The sequence below is a fragment of the Muscardinus avellanarius genome (genome assembly GCF_963383645.1).
Source record: "Muscardinus avellanarius genome assembly, chromosome: 12".
NCBI lineage: Eukaryota > Metazoa > Chordata > Mammalia > Rodentia > Gliridae > Muscardinus > Muscardinus avellanarius.
The window spans coordinates 3,470,971-3,491,954 of NC_137798.1; positions in this window are offsets into that span (position 1 = coordinate 3,470,971).

Here is a 20,984-nt window from a genome sequence, read left to right on the forward strand (position 1 = left end):
TTTTACAAAAATGCAATTGCAATATATATATATATATATATATATATATATGCTTGAAATGATTCAGTAAATATCTCACAGATATCCTGAGTACCTATTAGTTTGCCTTATTGTTTTTAATAGCTTCATAGTATTTCATAAGGATATAGCAAAATATTTCTTAATGCCATTGTAATAATTCATAGCAAATGATTTTAACAGTAAAACTGATTACATCATTTCTGTTAGATTAATGGTGAAGTGCTAGGAATGTTTTATTTTCCAAAAGAAGTTCCATTCATTTTCATGACTCGTACCACCTACATTCTATAGCCTCAGAGAAGATTCTAAATCTTTCCTTTTGTGGCTTGTCTCAGGGCAGAACAGCTCTTCTGTCTCATCTGAATATCTCCTGTTCAGAGGTTGTAGGAATGTTTACAAAATATCCTTTGGCAAAGTTTCCTGGATAAAGTATTGGGCAGAACAATCAGTCCTGGTTCTACCTGATGTGATGTCACTGGGTTTCCTAGTACTGTACTTTCTTTTTATGTAATGATGTTCCAGGGTTGCTCTTAACCCTTTCCTGGGATTCTCTTGAGGCTCAGGTTAAAGCCATAGACACCTAGAAAATGGAACAATACTGTGAGAGTTCAGGAGATTATCTTTTCCCCAAAATTAGCAGTGCCTACAGAACCCATGTCTTCACCCTGTCCATAAGAGTACACACTTAACCAACTTTACGGCAGACTCCAGTTTTTATAGGTGGGAAATTGAAGCTTAGTAAATCTAAAAAAAGTTTTTGCCTAAAACTGTACTCCTCTTAATGGTAGTGGGAGCTTTGAACTCAGATCTGCCATGTTCATTCCACAAAACCAAGTCCCCATAGGTGATGGAATCCAGGGGGACTCCGTCCTTTAGCAGGGAAGTTCAGGGAAGTTCCTGGAATCCTGCCCTCGGGGCTGGTGGTCGGTGTGTCTCATCCAGGGCGGGGCTGAGCCAAGTGTGTTTCTTAGTGACAGGGACCTGGGGCCTCTGGGTGGGATGAGTGGGGTATTCATAAGTTGTTATGTTGCAGCCATTCTTATTTATACTAGAACTAGAGAGGCCTGGAGTGTAAATCTGAGCTGTTCTATGGAGCTTTAGCTCCTCGAGTGGACTTTGCTAAGCACAATAAAGGAGGCAATGTCCTGTTAACAAAGCAAATCCTTTTGGGGCTGCAGAACTCCATCAAAAAGTCATGAAGAGATATCTGGAATCACAAAGGTAGCATTAGAGGCAGAGTTCTGGATTAATCTAGAGTTGTTTCTTTAACTCTTCTATAAAGACCCCCCTCCACTGAAGGCATGTTCCAGGTTTCAAGGGAAGGATTCCCAAGAGACAAGCTGGCTGTTGTTAATGGCTGCAGGTGCACTGACAAGAGCAGGGAGCAGTCTCCCTGCCGGGAGGCTGTGAATATTCCCTGGGTCCAACTGTTTTATGTAATTCTGAGAAAGGTCTTGAAAGGGGCAGTTACCCAGCTCCTCCCTTCCTTGAGGGGAGAAGGCCACCTACTGACAGGAGCCCAAGGATTCTAGTGCAGAGAATCCAGAAGGAGCCAGGAGTGACCCTGGTCATCCCTGTATTTGCAGATGACAGCTCACATCGAGGACTCAGTAGGGACAAGTGCGTGCCCAAGGCTGCCCCGAGGCCCCGGCAGTGAGCATGGCAGTCTGGCCCGGGTGAGGGAGGCCTGCCTGTGGCTGTTGGGGCCTGTGGAGGTGGGTGGTTAGGCCTCCAGGCTGCCAGGGCAGTGTGAGACACGGACTTACCTTGAGTCACCCTTGCCCGTCTGATGCCTGCAAGCTGGCGTGCCTCAACAGCCACCAGGTGTCTGGGCTACCCAGAGCTCGGGCTGTTCTGCCAGGGTGACTGCCCCCCCACCCCCTGCAATGTGCACGAGCACCCTCGGAGCACACATTCTCAGGAGCCAAAGGAGCACGGAACTGTGTTCTTAGGTACATCCATTTTTCATGCAACCTCTCATTCATTCAGGAATAAATATTTATTGTCTGCTCCCGATGAATGTAAAAGGCATTCAATAAAATCTGGCAAAGGAAGGAGTTTGCTTTGATTTACAAACGCATTTCTAAATACTGTGGTTTATGTTCTCATGTTTGATTTTCACCCTCAACCATCGTTCCCACATTCATCTTGAACAGTTGGAGATCTGGAGAATGTTCTCAATTTCTCGAGTTTTACGATTCCAACCTCAAAAGAGGGGAGTGCCTCTCAGCGTTGTTAACATAATCCCATCTACGGAAGTGTTTATAAAGTGTAACACAATATGCAAGAATTGTTTGGTTAGTGATACTAACAAGCCATATGTCTATTGCAGAATTTCTCCCACTCGTCCACTATTATATTTAGGAAAACTAGAGATTTCACTAAAGAAAGCTATACAAACCTCCGCACTGTTGGGTTCTTTGTTAATCTTTGCATGATTGCCTTTTTTGTCATGTCTGGTTTTTAAAATATCAAAACAAGTATAGGGAATGTTGCTTCTGCCGCTGATTCATCTTGAATCAGCTCCTTGAATCAGATCCTTTTACCCAGAGGGAGGATCTGTGGAGGTCAGTAGAGGCTGGCTGGCAGCCGTCCTCACCTTCGCTTACATTCCACCTATGTGAGCAAGAACCATTCATGGGCCCACTTGTGTGCACTTGACTTAAAACATCCACTCCTAATGCTTTTCCTTGTACTTTACCACCATGAGACAGACACAAGGCTCAGGAATATTCTCTGGACACTAGACAATGCTGGGTGAGATAAATCAGTATGCTTTGATCCTCTTTAAAAAAAAATAACCTATCTTAAGGCCTAAAACTACTGTTTTTATGATCTGAACTTCCTCTCGTGGCAGTTAATTAAAAAGTCTCCTTGAAAAAAAAAATAAAGTATTTTATTGTCATCATGTTAAGAGTCACCTTTAAAGATTATTTTATTATCTATTCATTTTCAGAAAAGATAGATTGAATTTTTTTCTGAAACCAAAGTTATTATATTTCCAGATAGTTCCCAAATTTGACTGATGTAAATTGATGCTCAATATATTCACATAATACTTAGAAACTTGGGACCATTTTACAGGATGTCACTTTAAAAACTGAATTGACTAGAAAGACTCTAGAGGGAATGATGTGGATTTTTATTACTTGTTGACGACACGGTTGTATAGATGAAGCTCTCCTTTTCCTGCTTCGGATTCTAGTTAAAATCTCAGTGTTGACTTAGCAGCTTTGTGGGACCCCCTGCTAGATACGGTCAGCTTGTTCTTCAATCCACAGCCCACCCTTCTCTGTCCTCATTCTCCTCCTGGAGGCAAATGAGTCTGCGTGGATGGTATCAACGACTCTCATTCGTCTTGGCTTTACGTTCTCTTTGGTAACAAGGAAACCCACCAGGAGATGGGAGGAAGGAAAGAAGAGTGGATTCTGGACAGGCATTTCCCCAGTTCTGTCCCTGTGAGGTTGCCTCACGCAGGTTATACCCCTGAACAGAGGTCTCCATCCAGGCAACTCGTTTGAGTTCCAGCAACCTCACTCTTCTGAGGGCGTAGGAGTAAGTGATTCCTTGTAATCCCACCTTTGTAAACAGTCCCTTTACAAAGAAATTCTCCTCAAATCACCCCGTTTTGAATGTCATCTATTTCCTATTGCTTTTTTTTTTTTTTTTTTTTTTTTTGGTGGTACTGGAAGCCCTTCTACCTCCGGGCTACACTCCCAGACCTATTTTTACATTTTTATTTGGAAACAGTGTCTCCTAAGCCAGCGCACGGGGCTAGCTTCGAACCTGCGCGATCCTCCTGTCTCTGCCTCCCGAGCGCGGGGATTACAAGCGTGCGCCACCACGCCCGGCTTCCTATTGCTTTTGATTGGAACAGATCTCCCAGTTCACATCTTTGTACCTTTCTTAAAAGAAAGAAAAAAACGTACAGTTCATATCTTTTATTCTGACTCCATCTCTTCTTTTAAATTCTGTAGCTCCACTCCTTTTTCTTTTAGAAATAACCTTATCAAAATTTTGTTAATGGCAAAAGGAAATAAAATCTTATTTATTACTTCAGGCTTTTAAAGATACCAAACTAGCTGGAGGCGGGAATTCAATTGAATTAAGCCAAGGCTTTGTATAAAGATAGAAATATAGTCATGGTTTCTGTACTTTTTCTATTATAAAATGTAGTAATTTTTAAAAGTAATCAGTAGAGAAGGTATTAACCTTTTAAAGCTAACTGTGAAATAAGTATCACTACTGTTTTTTCAAATGCTTCTCACTAACCTTGATCATTTTCTTTTTATTTATTTATTTTGTGTGTGTGGTACTGGGGGTGGAACCCAGAGGCGTTCTACCTCCGGGCTATACTCCCAGACCCATTTTATATTTTATTTGGAAACAGGGTCTCACTAAGTTGCTGAGAGCCTCACTAAGTAGCTGAGGCTGGCTTCGAACCTACGCAATCCTCCTGTCTCCGCCTCCCAAGCGTGGGGTTTACAAGCGTGCGCCACCACGCCTGGCTTAACCTTGATCATTTTCTTTCGTGTGTGTGTGTGTGTGTGTGTGTGTGTGTGTGTGTGTGTGTGTTTTAGTGGGGATTAAACCCAGGAGCATTCTACCTCTGAGCCCTCTACACCCCATACACCCCAGCTCTTTTTTATTTTGAAACAGGGTCCCGCTAAATTGCTGAAATTAGCCCCAAACCTGCAATCCTCCTGTCTCAGGTTCCTAAGTACTTGCTTACCAGTGCGTACTACCACAGCTATTGGTCATTTTCTTTTTCAAATCCCCTGAATCCTATACTGGAATTAATATGTCAATTCTTGGCCATGTGCGCTTAGCTTTTTGACCAGTTTTCCATCTTGCAAGGGTCTAATCTCTGTCTAATTTTATTCCTTTTTGGCTCATTATTGGTGATCTATGTCCTCCTCTAGTCTATTCAAGTGAAATTCTTTGGTAATAAAATATAAGATAGGACATTTCTATTTCCTGCCACCAGCAACAACTAAAGGCAAAATAAAATTTGCTTCTGAGGGTATAAATGGTAAGCAATCAGAAGACAAAATATTTATTAACTTTATTCTCTTTCTCCTTCCCATAAAATTATCTCTCATATTAATTTAAAATAGAGATCTTAAATTAGTAGGAATCTCATAGCAGCTAACATCCTTGAGAAATAACCTACCAAGGACTTTAGCTCAAAGCACACTTCATGGAAGAGTATAGTTTGCCACAGTTCCAAGAAAAATTTTTGAGCATCCATTTAAATAGCTTTTTTTACAACCTTATTAGGATGATAGATGTAACATTGAAATGTTGATTTCTAACCATACGATTTCACTAGCAATATTGAAGAAGATTTTCCAAACATCTGCTTCAATTTATCTCTTTATTTTTCTCAGATTCCTTCTGAGCTCATTGGCTGACCTTGACATCACAGCCAAGCCCTAAATCAAAGCATTTTACGTTCTCCATTTTTTTTCCCCAAAAAAGGTCCTGAGTTCTTACTGTCCAAGCAATAACAGATTCCATTTCTGGGTCTTCTTATCTTTTCTTTAGCCGCATCATAAATAACTGGTATTTTATGTTGACAAAAAAAGAGAAAATTCTATTGCACATTTTCTGAAGAGACTTACTTAAGAAGCTAAATACATCCTCATATAATTTTATGTAATTTATTTGGTCTATCTCCTTTCTATACTCCAATGACAGACAGAACTTAAGTATATCTGCATCTAAATTATAACTTGAATTAAATAAAATTTTATCTTAAACCAAGGGAACTTTTAAGTTTTAAATTCTGTCCAATGCCTTGATTATGTGTGATCATGTTTGAGAGGGCATAAAAATCGAAGCATCTCGGAATGTTAACTATATAAAGATCACATGACCCTAAGTAGGGAGTTTCAAATTTCTCTTTCAAGCTATTCCTCCAAAGAAGCTCAGTGATTTATCCAAGGTCACATATTATGTGGATTTCTGCCTAAGTGAATCTTCCTGTTTTCTTGGGCACCAGGTCTAAGAATTGAGATTCTGACTCATTCTATTCTACGCCCTAAAGACATGGTTATGCAATTCTCCACAGGTATTTTGGCAGCTTCTAGGACATTTTAATCAGGGTTCATCTTTATTCCTCTTCAAGGAAAGAGCATACATGTTCTATCAGGGCCATTAGGCCACCAGAGAAGATGGTCGCCACTCCAGAGTAAGAAAACAGCCTTGTGCAATCAGAAGGTCACCAGCCAATGACTCAGATTCAGGTGACCTCTACTGAGCACCTGCTGCACATCAGGCACTATGCAGGATGCTCTGACAAGGACTATCTCTCTTGGGCCAAGACGTTTCTTGACCTAATACTACCACCCATCAGCCCAGAGATGTTGGACCAAACTTTGAGTATGTTTTCTTTCTACAAAACTAGGAAATTGTTACCTACCCTCTCTATCTCCTAGAACTATATTGTGAGCCACGGAATTAATATATGGAAAAACACTTTCTCAAAAATGTTGCTGAGCCGGGTGTGGTGGCCCACACTTGTAATCCCCGCGCTTGGGAGGCAGAGACAGGAGGATTGTGCTGGTTCGGAGCCAGCCTCACTGGCTTAAGAGGCCCTGTTTCCAAGTTAAAAAATATAAAATAGGTCTGGGAGTGTAGCCCAGAGGTAGAAGGGCTTCCAGGAAACCCAGTACCACCAAAAAAAAAAAAAAATGTTGCTGAAAAATAATGGACACAGAGGAAATAACATAGTCATAAATGTATAGGGCCTTATACATTTTCACAGACTAAACACATGAGTATAACCAGTATACAGTTCAGGAAACTGGAGATTACCCTTAGGAGCCCTCATCATGCTAAGGGGTGACTTCCATTCTGACTTCTGACCTTTTGTATTATATGTAAATGGAGTCATATGCTATATGCTCCTTGGTGTGTGGCTTTCTAGCCATTGTTGTTCAGCATGATATTTGTGAATTTTGTCTATGTTGTGCATGGATTCCAGTGTATGAGGAGATAGATATCTTATGTATCCCTTCACTGTAGTTTCCTTGTTTGTTTTATTAACAATCACACATTTCTGTTGCTTATATACTAGAAGTTGAATTGCTGGCTACTAGGGCTTGGGCCCATTTAGCTGTAGGAGATATTTTCCAGAATGCTGTTTCCAACTTGTGTGTCCCAAAATAGCATCTGAGAAATAGCAACACTGGGCGCATTCAAGGCTTTGTTTTGTTTTTTTCATTTTAGTTAAAATACTTCTTAGAATAACCTGACTGTCATGGTCGTGAAAGACTGGATTCTTTTCCTCTCAGAACTCATCATATAAACATACACTAAGATTTTATCTTTTCATACCGTATGACGTCTGAGGAGATTGTATTGCTTTGTACAGCTTTGGTACATGAAGCATCTAGATTGAAGGAAGTTCACTGGTTAGTACCACTTGAATGTACTATCATATAGAAATAGGGCATTGCAAGTTTGGCTGAATCTATACACATTAAATTGGATATTTCTCAATGAATATCATGTTCTAGCAACTTTAAATGTTTAAAGTATAAATTAACTAAATAACAGACAGCCTTTTCAAGATGAAACCTTCGGCCTGGACAGCTTCTGTAGAATGTGCGCTTTCAACTTGGAGAGCCTTTTGAGAACACTTAGCCGCCTTGCTCATCTTCTAGATGAGGATGCTGAGGCCCCAAAACAGAACAGACTTGTCTGAGATGCTGGAGCTACTTAGTTTCAGAGCCAAGACTGGAACCCAAATCTTCAGAACCTCCCTTGACCCCTTGCCCATTTTCCCTGCTTTGAACCAACCTACATTTCTTAAAGAGTTGAGGAAAAGATGCTACCTCAGAAGAAATGACCGCAGAGAAAATGTGTGATGGATAGAGCAGCCAAGAGAAAGGCTGAGACAAAGTTAGCATTGAAAGCGGCTGGTTCAGAGAAGCCCTGGAGGAGTGGGATGCTAGCACATCCTGCTGGTCCTTTCCCCAGGCTGCTAGTGAGCACAGACCCACCTTTAGACCGGAAAGTCACGAAAGAACAGCGCCTGTGAGCCACCCATCCCAACCGCACCTTCCTAATGAAAACTTCTGAAGTCTCCTTCCCCTTCCTACTACAGGGCTCTACCCGTTGTCAGATCGCCACCGCTTCTCCTGCTCCCTCTTCACCCAGTTCATTCCTGCACATCCTTCGCTTCTTCTAACTGCAAAGACTACATTTGAACACATTATTCCTCCCCCATGCTTGGCGCTCAGAGGTCCTCAGTAGATGTGGATGAATGAGGATGCTATCCAGTGCCCTTGTAGGAAGCGAGATGGCAATGCTGGCACTGGTGGCACATTTTAGTTTCTTAGTTTTTTGGAGAAGGGATAGGGCAGGATTGGTGATAGCATGCTTTATGTAATTTTAAGACTGCCCCAATGTTGATTCTAAGATGCTACCAGAGTTGAGAACTACTGGGCTTGAGGAACTGTTATCAATTCCAGTTGCATATGAGAATATTTATTTATTTATTTACTTACTTACTTACTTACTTACTTTTGTGATGATACTGAAAATTGAACCCAGAAGCATTCTACTTCCGAGCTATACCCTCAGACAATTTTATTTCTTATTTGGAAATAGGGTCTCACTAGGTTGCTAAGAGCCTCACTGAATTGCTGAGGCCTCCCAAGTACTGAGATTATAAGCATGCGCCACCACGCCCAGCTAAGAATCTTTATTTTTTTAAAAGAAATTAATCTTTAATGTGAAATTGAAAGACAATTTTTTATAACTTTTAATTTTAATTAACTTGACCCTTACATAACAGTTGCAATGAAAGATACATTTTTAACAGTAAAAATAAGTGAGAGCAAACTCTGTAATTACCTCGAAGCCTAGAGGCGATTTTGTTTCACTACTCCTTTCTGCATAACATTTTCCATCATCACAAACCTTCACCAGTAAAAACAAAGTAAAGGGAGTAGAGGAAAGAAAAGAAAACAAAAAAACAACTCCCATTATAGTGTGATCTGATGACCAGAGAATAGAAACAGTAACAAGGTAAGGGGGTGAATACAAAAACAAGGGGATTAGATGATCTCGATCCAGGGGCTGTGTTCAGGAGACAAGGAGGGTTGGAATGGAAATGGAAGGTTTCTCTCGTGAGGTACAAGTTTCAATTCTGTAATGAAGAAGCATGAAAATATAGCAGAGTCTAATCTTACCAAATACAGATGCACACTAGCCAAGTCCAAGCAGTCTCTTTATATAACCATGTGGTGTGTGTGTGTGTATGTGTGTACGTGTGCATGTGTGTGTGCACGTGTGCATGTGTATGTGCATGTGTGTGCATGTGTGCATGTGTGTGTGCGTGTGTGTGCACGTGTGCATGTGTGTGCGTGTGCGTGTGTGTGCGTGTGTGTGTGTGCACATGTGCGTGTGTGTGTGTGTGTGTGTGTGTGTGTGTGTGTATTGCGGTGCTAGGGATTGAACCCAGGGGCATTCTGCCTTTGAGATACAGCCCCAGCCCTGTTTTATTTTTTATTTGAAAACAGGATTACAAAACTGTGGGATATGTACACAATGGAATTTTACTCAACCATAAAAAAATACAATTGCATTATTTTCAGGGAAATGGATGGATCTTGAGGACATTATGCTAAGCGAGATTAGTCAGTTGCAAAAAGTAAGGAAGTGGATGATTTCCCTAATATGTGAAAGCTAGGGTGAATGGGGTCATAGGAGGAACTCAGGTGAAAAAGGAGATCCTATAGAGGAGCAAATAAGGCAGCCTAACTGTGGGGATGGGAGAAGGGGAGAAGGAAACTCTTTAAAGCGAATGATATACTTATTCATATCAAAGTCAACCACTAAACCAAGCATGGAAGGGGGGAAGAGGAGGGAGTGAGGTGGGGACTGGTGGGGGCTGGCTGGGTGATGTGTGCATGTATGCCCACACAAGTTTTTTTACCCCATTATGATGTATAAATACAATGCACTAATTAAAAAAAAGAAAATAAAAAAGAAAACATAAACTTACTCCAACATAACTGATATATCAGGGGATAATTAAAGCTTAATGCAAATGTCAAGTTTTTCACATGCAACTGTGTCTATGAGAAGCACAGCTGAGCCCAGGAAATGGTAAGGTCCTATTTTATTGTGGTATTTGCACATTTCTTAGTCATTCAACATGGGCAAAACTGCCCCACCATTTTTATTAGATCCCTGTCTTTCTTAGGTATCACAAATAGTTTTTGACTTGTTATCTCCCTGATCCCATTTTTCCCATGGACTTTCTGGGTTTTAATGTGGCATCTCCCACAGTGCTTCAGGAACACATATGCAGCCTGATGGTAGAATTAATTAATTAATTAATTAATATATTTTCTATGACTCAGATCGCCAAGGTGTTAGCTACACTGAAAATGAACGCATTTTCAACTTTCTATATTCTGGATAGGTTGCATCACAAAGACTGCTTTGGTAAAATAAGCCAAACAGTGTTATGAAATATACATGAAAATCTTTCCCAGAAAAAAATTTAGAGAAAAAAAATCCAGATAAAATTTCTAAAATAATAATATATCAAGAACACCTACTTTTCTTAGTTTTTTTTTTTCTAAGAGGTATTCATATTTGTTGCTGCTGGCTAAATAGCGTTCCTATTTTTTGACATAATAAAATAAATCCAATCACCCTCTCTCTCTTAATTCCTTTACTTCCCACAATTGGGCTTCACTTTTTTCTTCAAGATGTTTTAGCTTTAATGGTAAATTATTTTATGATAATTTTTATAAAACTTTTAAATAGAAAACCTTGTTAAAATAGAACAACAGAGCCGGGCATGATAGTGCACCTTATAATCCCAGCATTTGGGAGGCTGAAACAGGAGGATCCAGGTTCACTGACAGCCTCAGCTACTTAGTGAGGCCCTCTGCAACTTAGTGAGACCCTGTTTCAAAATAAAGAATAAAAAAACAGGGCTGGGAGTATAGCTATGAGGTAGAATGCCCCTGGGTCCAATCCCAAGCACCAAAAAAAAAAAAAAAGAACAACATAATTTTATAAAGAAAGAATGATTTCTCAAGTGAGGAAAAATCACTTCTTACATCTCAGTGACACTGAGTCACTGAAAGGTGAAATAACTTGCCCAAATTCATAAAACTACATGGGCAAGACTCCATCCAGCTCCTGTTCTATCCTTCTCTCACTACTAAAAAGATAGCACCTGCCTTTGGGTGCTAAACCGTTACCTCGCAGAACACCAAGAATAGTCAGATATTCCTGGTGTATCATGTGCCACCAGACAGGAGGAAATATACTTAACTACCAAAGAGATGAGAAGGAGGAGCAGAATAAAGGGAACCAAGCAGAAAACACCTTTTCAATAAGAAAAAGGGGTTATCATGATGGGTCTTCCAGAGAGTGTTCCTGACAGCTGGGTCCATCTGGTTTCGAAGACTGAGGTCTCATCCCATGTGAAGGCAGAGTAAGAGTCTCTACGGTCACAGGAGGGATTGAGCCTCTAGGATCTTACTTGAACCCAAGTTCCAAGTGCTTTACATATGACTAAAGCGAGTCATCTCCCTTAATTGAGCTTTGCATGAATTCCTGAAATCCAATTCCTCTTTTAATATAACCTTGTATTCCATAGATTACGAATTCTACTTCATTACTTTAGTCTCATGAGACTGGGGAGATGGAGCCAGCAATCGCCACTATTTGAGACTTCAAACTTATCTTGTGCCAAGGTGTGAAATTTTAATCTTTCCAACTTCCTGGAGTCTCAGAGCTGGTGAAGAGCAGGCCTGAGATCTACCAGTTTCTGGACTTTGTTCTGTTTGTTCTGCCACACAGTTCAAGGGCAAATGGAGAGAAGTCTAGAAAGTGAGTGGGAGAATTAGTTTAGTTTGAGCGTTTTTTTGGCAAGTTCCAGTATTTGGGCTATACTGTCCTGAAAGGCAGACATAGTAAACAGGAAAGACAGAAGTTCTGTGGGTCCTCTTTTTAGTCCTGCTGACATGTTTCAAAGGCTCACAAACAGACTGCCAATCCACTGGAATATAAAATCAAAACTGGAAACTAGGGTCTAAATATTGAGTATTGAATATTTCTTATTTAAGTATATCCAGGTTGACATTGCTAGAATTTAAAAAGAAATTTGACCACAGAAGAGTTAACATTGCCTTAAATTTTTGGATAAAATCCTGAACAAAATATGTGCAAAACAAAATTGAGATCATTCCTGAATAACCAAGTTAAGCCTTTTGAGATACTTAAAACAAAACTCTCTCGATCTCTCTTTCTCTCTCTCTCTATCCCCAATACACATATTTAGCACTCTTCAATATAAAAAAGGCAGAGAAGATAGGCATTCAAATATATAAAATAAATCCTAAATATGTCAAGTACAAGGATTTCTGACGATGGTAAAGTAAGAAATTTTCTTATTCTGCACCAAATCTAAGCAAAGTTCTACCCTTATTATTCTTTCACATGTAATTTTACATTCTATGTGTAAATGTTAATAAGTAGAAAGAAAGTACCTGGTAGATTAGAAAACTTGTCGATTATTTCTAAATTGAATCCAAGTAGAGAGAGTTCTTTCTTCTAAGTAGCACTGAATCCCAGGAATTGAAGGGAAAAAAGAAAAAGAAGGAAGAGGAGGAGAGCCAAAAGCTACCAGCTGTCTCTTAACTGATAATTTCTTGATTTATCAGTTAAGAAAAGTCAGATGTTGCTGCTTTGGATTTTCTCGCAGTGTAAAAATAAAAATTAACCCTCTTCGAATTCTCCTGAAATTCACATGAACTTACCTAAAGTTTCCAGTGCCTTGAATAAACACTTTCATTTTCATTTAACAAACAAAATTAGGCTTCAAATTCCTGCCACTGCTACGTGCTGTGCCCCAAGGCCACACTAAGCATCGCTGCCTGAGGTGGGGGGACAGTGGGGAGGCAGCTCTGCTCCCCAAGAATGTAGGACTCTGGCTTAGCCTCCCCCAGGGCTTCTGGAGCACTTCAGAGCAGCCTTTACTTGTGCTCTGGAACTTCAGAGTATGTTTAGAGAAATGAGTGATTCAGATTTCTTCTAGGTGGTCCCCAGGCAGGTACCCTCTGCTATCAACATGTCTTCTTTGCTTAGACCACATGATATTTTAGTCCCTTTTATGAAAGGAAAGATGTGTGAAAATCAAAAATGATATGGGAAGTGGCAGAAGTCTTGAATTCAGAAATGATGATAATGTCCTAGGGACTGTGTGTCAATTAAGACTGCTTGAGGGACACATCTCACTGGCTTCAAACTCAAACCTCTCCAGAGCCAGCCACCATCTTTCTCAGGACGAGATATTTAGACAGGAGCATAAGAAGTGCTCAGGACTTCACTGGATTCTTCTCTGCAGGGAGTTCACATGAGCCTCCAAGGCTTTCCTGTTGCTGGAAAGTTGTACTAGTAACATGCTGGAGGCCTCTCCTAATGAAGCCAGCCCATTGACCCAGCAGACAAGGGGTCCCAAGGTGAAGGGACAAGCATGGGCCATTAAACCCACCTGAGACTTCACTCAGGGAGACTTCACCCAATGAGAGTGTGGGCTTCCCATCCCATAGTGCACCAGATGCTGAGGACCGGGGATTCTGAATAATAGGTCTCATTTTAGATAAGCCCAAGGAAAAATTTATGGTTTATCCCTCCAACTCTCAGTGTAGCTTGTACTTCTAGACTTAAAATTGCCTGACTTCTCCCAGTCTTTTTATAACGCCAGGGAAATTTCTTCCCCTTCCAATAGTTGACAGTCTCTTCTACTTTGCTAAAGATCTTTGGAAAGTTTTGTTTAAGCCCTCAGCCTACTTGTCTTCAGACTCAAAATTCTTAAGTAATATACTCAGGTGTACCCATTCCTGAGTCAGTGCTGATCAAGAAAGTGATCTCATGGCCAATAATAGACTTTAGCTACCAGCTTTTTTTTTTCTTTTTTGCGGGTCTGGGGATGGAACCCAGGGACATTCGACCTCCGAGCTACACTCCCTGCCCTATTTTCTATTCTTTATTTCAAGACAGGGTCTCACTAAGTTGCGGAGGGCGTAAGTAGCTGAGGTTGTCCGCGAACCGCAATCCTCCAGTCTCAGCATCCTGAATGCTGGGATTACAAGCCCAGCTTTAAAAAAAAAAAAAAAAACTGGGCAAGTTTTTCCATGCAGGGATATTTCTTAATGTCTGAAGACACCTGTGGTTGTTTTATAGCTTGGAAAGTATTACTAGCACCCCATGGTTAGAGGTGGGGAGGCTACAAAACACTCTGCAATGCCTAATACAATCTCCAAACAAATAATTATCTATCCCCCAGTGTCAATAATGCTGGGCTGGAGAAACCCAGTTGTAGACCTAGTCCTGGGGCCAGGTCATGGGGACTCATGCACACACTGAGTGTGGGCTTGGTTTCTGTCCCATATGCCTGTTTCAGGTTGGGGTTGTTCCTGCTAAGTCTGGAATCTTGCCCTGAGCCTTGCCTGCTTAACTGTGATCTGACTCCTTGGCTTGTGCCAGACCCTCACCTGCATCTCCAATTAGAGTCTTATCCACATGGATCCATAAAGTCATCACCAAACTAATTGTTAGCCTTCTCGCTGTGAGACTCCCACTACTAATCTCTACATACCAGATCACATCACAGGAGCTGGCTTCATGATGCTGACCTGATTTATAGTCCCTTTGCATGTTGTATTTCAGGTTGCAGATGTCATCTTCTCAGCTGCCATCTCTGCATTTTCTCACATCACTCAACCTGGGTGTCGTTTCTCCCCACCCCATAATCTGCATCACTGGGGATCCAGATTGACTTGAGGTTAAGTTGACTTCTCCAAAATACACTAAGATATTAAATTTGAATAGAGCATCACTGAGCACTGTGCTAAGGGCAAGACTGCACAGTACAAGCCCCAGAACCATGATGGGTCAATCCAGAAGAGCATTCTAGAACAATAATGGTAATGTCTTATAAGTCACCAAGTGTATTATATATTCTCTCTCCTCTCTCTCTCTCTCTCTCTCTCTCTCTCTCTCTCTCTCTCTCTCTCTCTCTCTCTGTCTCTCTCTCTCTCTCTCTCTCTGTCTTTAGTAATTTCAAATTCTCCTGTGACTAGCCATCCCCTGACCCTCCATGTAGAAAACAAGCCCATAACTATTTCCCTGAAAGAGACAGTCACACGCCCTGCCAGGATGCCATGCTGCCCTCAGGCACAGTATGCCCACATGCCATACTTCATGCCATGGCAGAGAAAGTAATATCCAGGAGAACTTTGTCTTCTTGGCCTCATCCCAGACCAAACCTAAAAAGGAAACAAGACAGACAAAACAGCAGATGGAGAAGCTGGTTAATATTTGAGAAATGGGCACCGCACACTAAGGAACATGTCAGGGTTGGGGGTCACAGTGGCAGGTGTATGTTTGAAGAAACTGAAAGTCACAGTTTACCAAGCCAGGGCTTGGGATAGTATATTACTGCCAGAACCATGACCATTTTGCTGTAAAATCATGTTGTCAATGGTGGGCTATTAGCCCCTGTTCTTACAGCTTCATTGCTGCTTAAGTGCTACTTCTGCTAGATTCTAAAGATATTCTGCAAGGAAGACTCGCAAGAAATAAACAAAGTTCCTCAGGTCTAGGAAATGATTATCAAAACACAGGCTTTCCTGGCAGGGAAACCAGACCACCAGCCTGAGCCCCAGAGACAGAATGGAGCACTAAGCACCCTCTCCCTTGCTGAGAGCCTATGCCCCAACTCCAACCCAGCATGAGTGGGGTTAGGGGGTTCTTAAAAGGATCCTTTCTTTCTTGCCAGCTCCATCAAATTCCCTATGACCCCCTCCCAAAACAAAACAACCCCCTCATAAATAGAAATTACCAGATTTTATGCTTTCCTAATACAGTGAAATCAACAACTTTCTCAAGGAATCCACATCACCAGAACACCTCCCTTCACAGTGGGGAAAAAATCCTGAAAGAAATCAGAGATAGAATCTAAAATAGTGCAACTAATTCAAAGAACGTAGAGGAAAAATTTAAAACATTGCAGCCGTTCTAAAGGCTTTCTAGAGCTAAAGCAAAATATTTATATTTTAAGTATAATTTTATATATACAATGCACCCTTTGAATTCTCCTGAGAATCATAGAGAGGCAGCTCCCAGCTGAGCGCTGGTTGAACACACATGTTGTATAAGTTTTTTGGTGGTGGGGATGGGTTCCTCTTGAACTTCCTAGACCCTTTTACAGCAATGCCCTGGATTTATGTTGGCAGTAAAGCAGCTTTCTGAGGTTCTAGGTACTCTCGAGCTCAGACCATGCAGAGCCCAAGTGCACCACGGAGTCACAGGTGTATCTGAGCAACATAAATTACTTTCAGCTCTCACCAGAGAATACAAATGGGCCATGGCACTGAATCAGCAAATTATGAGTAAACTTTCAGGCTGTAGCTAACAGTGCAAACATCACCAGCAGTGAGCTGTTCCTGTAGTGAGCAAGATTCAGACTTACCAGAGGCAGGCTGTCAGCTATAAACACACTCTCAGCTGCTACATCCCAACCAGCTTCAGACCTCTGGAGGACTGAGGAACCCATCGCCCACATCACTCGCAGCAAACTTCAGGGGCATTCTACCTCCAAACTACACCCTGGTTCTATTTTTTAATCATTTTTAAATATTTATTTATTTATTTATTTTTATTTACTTTGTGGTACTAGAGGTGGGACCCAGGGGCTTTTCTACCTCCAGGCTATACTCCCAGACCTATTTTTTTAATACTTTATTTGAAAACAGGGTCTCACTAAGTCGCTGAGAGCCTCACTCAGTTAGCTGAGGCTGACTTTGAACCTGTGCGGTCCTCCTGTCTCAGCCTCCCAAGCACTGGGATTACAAGTGTGCGCCACCACGCCTGGCTAAGACGGAATCTTATAAATGAGTTTTAGAAATTGGTCTTATTTTAACTCCATGGTTCACAGGGGTACTACAAATGCTGTGTTTAATCCAGTGTTGCTTCTAGTGGGATCTTCTAGGTAATAGTGAATTATGTCCCTAGCAATCATGTTAATCACATAACAATGTCTAAATGGCTGCTTCTTGCATTGCTAGCTTATTCAAGCCACAATAATAAACAAAAAATAATTACGGCCGGGCTTGGTGGCCCATGCTTGTTATCCCAGTATTTGGGAGGCTGAGACAGGAACATCTGGGTTCGCGGCCAGCCTCAGCTACTTTGCAACTCAGTGAAACCCTGTTTCAAAATAAAGAATAAAAAATAGGGCTGGGGGTGCAGCTCAAAGGTAGAATGCTCCTGGGTTCCATCCCTAGTACCAAAAAAAAAAAGTAATTATGACTTGAATGGTAGCACAAAGCTGTCTTTCCCCTGGGAACATTTTGATAGGCTCTAACAAATTTCAGAGATTCTGGAAGTCTCTGGGGGTTTTAACTCGTGCCATTGGAAGTGGCCTGAAAGTCATAACCATCATGGCTGACCGGCGTGAACAGCACATGCAACTCATTACCTGTGTTGAGCCTTCTTTACCTTGTCAGTCTAAGCAGGCTTTTTTATCTTGTCAAGGGGAACATTCTAGTTGCTACTGCTAATCTTTTCCAAGGGGAGAAATAGGCATTCTCATCTCATTTCTGGCCTTTCTCTACACCCCATTCATTCTCCCCTTGAAAGCACCTCTTATCCATATCCTCCAATATGAGCGTTTTAGTACTAGGTATATATTTTTATGTACACATACCTTAATCTTTCGTTTTATTTCTCAATTGTGTTTGAATTTGGATAGGAAAAAAAAAAAAGAATTTTACTCTGAGCAGTCCAACATTTGGTGCATTGGTTGGGAAAACTAAGAAATATATGACTGGAAGGGAAGGAATTACACATGTTAAAATATCTTCAGGGGCTCGGGGTCCTGGAATATTTTGTACATGGGGGTGTTGTTCTGGCTTCTGAGGGTTGTGGAGGCTCTCCCTGCCTCGTGAACCTGCTTTTTATAATTCTCCACTTGTCTTTTTCAAAATTCTATGACTTGTAAAAATGTCTTAAGCTTTAGGTTACATGGTATTTCAACCTGATGGATGATTACAGCATGTCCTATGCTGCCTTATATGCACTGTTTTGATACGGTGGCTTTTTGCTTGTTTTATGAATGGTGACAGCCAAAACCAAAGTGTTATGGCACACAGGAAATACAGCCTCCAAAATGGAAGAGGGGCAACATGGTGACTAGGGGATTCTGAAAACCTGGCTCTCAGCCGAGGCACACAGGTGAGCCTGACCTCAACAGGTACCAGCTGCACAAGACCTAGAAAACCCTGGGCTTCACCGGGTGCAGGCAATCCCATGGGGAAGTCTAGGCCAGAAACAGTAAAAGTAGCGGTCTTAGTACACACAAGCAGGTGATTCAGGAACCGCAGCACATACTGCTGGACCTCAGGGCCACACATCTAGTAAGTGGTTAAGCCAAGCAGGCTGGTTTTGTTCCAGAATGATATACTCTCCTAACTGAAAGGTTCGAGCCCCCTGCGGGGCAGGGGGCGGGGCCAGATGCTAGGAGGTGGAGCCCTGTGATTCCCAGAGGAGCCCACACCTCTGGATCTCAGAGAGAGATAAGAGAGAAGCCCGATAGAGAGACAGAGGGACACACTCTGCCCCACTAGCCCCCGCGGGCCCACGGGGGCTGATGGTCAACTCCCCACGAATAAAGGCATCCATACCGCCTATAATGGATTTCCACGTGTATCTGTGTGTGATTGGGACCCGCCACATCTTTAAATATTAATCAGTTGGTGCCGAAAGCCGAATTGAACTCATGGGGCCTAACTTGGACCTGCGCTTATTGGACCCTCCATCCGCTCTGCCTGCAGCTGATTCTCCATGCTCGGACTTTACACAAAAGCGCCGCACTCCGGCTCCATCCCCTCTCTGCGCGCCCGCCCGCCCCACCGGTGCCAGGGCCGAGAGTTGCTGGCCCCGCTCAGGCGGGCACAAGGCGATCTTCTGCAAAAGCTGAAAGAAGATACGCGGCACCGCTGGAACGGGTCCACACCGCCTGCAGACCGCGCCGCATGTGCCACTTCTGCCACCCGCGCCCATGCCTTCTCCGCGCCCGGCATTGCTTAGACCCACCCGCCGGTGCTGCCATGCGTGGCCCATGTGACCCGCCAGGCGGCCTGGGCCCCTGTGCCAGCTGCCTCCATCTGGGCGGTCGCCACTCTGCTGAACAGCCCCCGGCCCACCAAGTCCAGCCCGCACTGCAGCTGGTTCCTCTACTCGAACTCACGCCCCGGCGCCCTTCACCTTGTGCCCGCCCATCCCCGCTGCCTGGGCCCGGCCATTCCAGTAAGCAGCCACATGGAATCACTGGGGGGGGGGCACCAGCTTTGGCCCGCCATCTTTGCCCCCACATGCAATCACTGGGGGGACCGCCATCTTGGACACATGGAATCACTGGGGGGCCTTCCCACCTCATGGCCTCACTGGAGGCCTCGCCATCTTTAATCCCTCCCTCTTTCTGCTCCTAACCAATCCTAGGAGTCGGCGGCCATTTTTAAAAAAACTTTTCACAGCCATTTCAGGCCAAATCTCCACAGCAGCCTCTCTCAGCGGTAAGCTTCCTCTTAAGGGAGTTAGTGGGATCTGGCTTTTTTTTTAGCCTCTGCCAAACTGGGGGCGGGGGGGGATTCTGACTGAGTGCTTTAGAAGACGGTACCGGTATCCTCCAGTTCTCTCCGATTGGCTGGGCCGATTTAGGGGTGTGTAAAGAGAAAAGAGATGTCTTCTCTCTGACATACCCGATCTGTTTCCAGACTCGGGTGGGGCCTTGGGACGCTGGGGACCTGCCTTTGTTCTTGCCCACTTACAAGTCATGGGGGGAAGTCAGCCATTAAAGATTGAGATTGACTCTCAGTCTCCGCTGGGCCGTGTGCTCGCTAATTTCCAGACTTTGGGGTTCTCTGGGGAACTGTCCCCTGAGAGGCTCATGTCTCTCTGCACTAAGGTCTGGCCGACATATGATTTAACTAATAATTTTCGATGGCCTGCAATGGGCACGCTAAATCCTAGGATGTTGATGGCTCTCTGAATTTTGCATGCAGTCGGCAAAATGGTGTGACCTCATGTATATGCAGCCCTTCTGGCTACTGCATTTTCTGTTTTCTCCCTCTACCGGCTCCACTGCCCGAGGCATGCTGGCTGGGGAGTACCGCCAGCCACAGCCGCCATCTTGGACACCACGTGGCAACTCACAGGCTCCACCTGGTGGCCCTTCTGGGTGACAGGCTTATAATTCTGCGGACCTACAGCCGCCATTTTGCGATGAAATGTGGGTGCTAGGGTCTGACCCAGCTGGGTTACAAGCCCCATCTCCCTCTCTCCTGGCCCCACTTCGTGAGGTGGCTGGTGCAGAAGGTATGGTCCGGGTCCATGTCCCTTTTTCCCTTCCTGACCTCACTCAACTGGAAAAGAGACTGGGGTCCTTTTCTATCAATCCTTCTGGTTTTATCAAGGAATTCTAACATATTGTATAAGCATATGATTTAACTTGGCGGGATTTGCATGTCATTCTAACCTCTTCTCTAACTCCAGACGAACGCGATCGGATCCTGAAAGCAGCCAGGGAAAGAGCTGATCAGGCTCATTTAACAGATCCAGGGCTTCCTATTGGCACAGCTGCAGTTCCATCCAAGGAGCCCCACTGGAATTATAATGTAAAGGAGGGAATAGAAATAAGAAATTATATGATACAATGTCTTCTTGATGGTATACGAGATGCTTCCCATAAGGCGGTTAATTATGATAAGCTTTGGGAAATCACCCAGGGTCCAAAAGAAAACCCAGCAGTTTTTCTTAATCTGTTGCGAGAGGCTCTTACACGCTATACCTGTCTAGATCCATCCTCTGAGGCAGGCTCGATCATATTGGCCACCCATTTCATTGGGCAAGCGGCTCCTGAC